We start from the raw sequence: 1,600 nt of genomic DNA, 5'->3' as shown, positions 1-1,600 counted from the left end.
GACTAGCCTAGGGAGAGACGTGTTGTCTGTGACCTAGAACTAGCCTGACTAGCCTAGGGAGAGACGTGTTGTCTGTGACCTAGAACTAGCCTGACTAGCCTAGGGAGAGACGTGGCTGGCTTTAAACCTGCTTTATTTAAATGAATGTAATACATTACTTCATAGTTGCCACATTATTATATCGTTCTGCTTGCATCCCACATGGCACCCTATTCCCTACATAGTGCACTACTTTTGGCCAGTGCCCATAGGACTCTGGTCAAAAGTAGTGCACTTTATAGGGAATAGGGTGCCATTTGGGCCAAACATAGGATCATTTGACTGTAGCCTGCTGCGTTTAGCAGAGACCACTTTCTCCTTATTGGCATTTTATCTGTTGGTTAGTAGGTGTTATTATATGATTTAACCTCTGGAGCCCAAAGGATGTTAGTCAGACTGATCAGCAAGTCTCAATAAGGGGTTGGGTTAGTCAGACTGATCAGCAAGTCTCAATAAGGGGTTGGGTTAGTCAGACTGATCAGCAAGTCTCAATAAGGGGTTGGGTTAGTCAGACTGATCAGCAAGTCTCAATAAGGGGTTGGGTTAGTCAGACTGATCAGCAAGTCTCAATAAGGGGTTGGGTTAGTCAGACTGATCAGCAAGTCTCAATAAGGGGTTGGGTTAGTCAGACTGATCAGCAAGTCTCAATACGGTGTTGGGTTAGTCAGACTGATCAGCAAGTCTCAAAAAGGGGTTGGGTTAGTCAGACTGATCAGCAAGTCTCAAAAAGGGGTTGGGTTAGTCAGACTGATCAGCAAGTCTCAATACGGTGTTGGGTTAGTCAGACTGATCAGCAAGTCTCAAAAAGGGGTTGGGTTAGTCAGACTGATCAGCAAGTCTCAATACGGTGTTGGGTTAGTCAGACTGATCAGCAAGTCTCAATACGGTGTTGGGTTAGTCAGACTGATCAGCAAGTCTCAATACGGTGTTGGGTTAGTCAGACTGATCAGCAAGTCTCAATACGGGGTTGGGTTAGTCAGACTGATCAGCAAGTCTCAAAAAGGGGTTGGGTTAGTCAGACTGATCAGCAAGTCTCAATACGGTGTTGGGTTAGTCAGACTGATCAGCAAGTCTCAATAAGGGGTTGGGTTAGTCAGACTGATCAGCAAGTCTCAATAAGGGGTTGGGTTAGTCAGACTGATCAGCAAGTCTCAATACGGTGTTGGGTTAGTCAGACTGATCAGCAAGTCTCAATACGGTGTTGGGTTAGTCAGACTGATCAGCAAGTCTCAAAAAGGGGTTGGGTTAGTCAGACTGATCAGCAAGTCTCAAAAAGGGGTTGGGTTAGTCAGACTGATCAGCAAGTCTCAATACGGTGTTGGGTTAGTCAGACTGATCAGCAAGTCTCAAAAAGGGGTTGGGTTAGTCAGACTGATCAGCAAGTCTCAATACGGTGTTGGGTTAGTCAGACTGATCAGCAAGTCTCAATACGGTGTTGGGTTAGTCAGACTGATCAGCAAGTCTCAAGCCTCAAATACCTTAGTAATATATTCTGTCTATTGGACTCATGTAACAGATTTCCACTGGGGTAGTGTCCCAAATAGGCACCCTATTCCCTATA

The sequence above is a fragment of the Coregonus clupeaformis genome, chromosome 35 (assembly GCF_020615455.1).
Source record: "Coregonus clupeaformis isolate EN_2021a chromosome 35, ASM2061545v1, whole genome shotgun sequence".
NCBI lineage: Eukaryota > Metazoa > Chordata > Actinopteri > Salmoniformes > Salmonidae > Coregonus > Coregonus clupeaformis.
Note: the sequence above shows the minus strand (reverse complement) of the source record.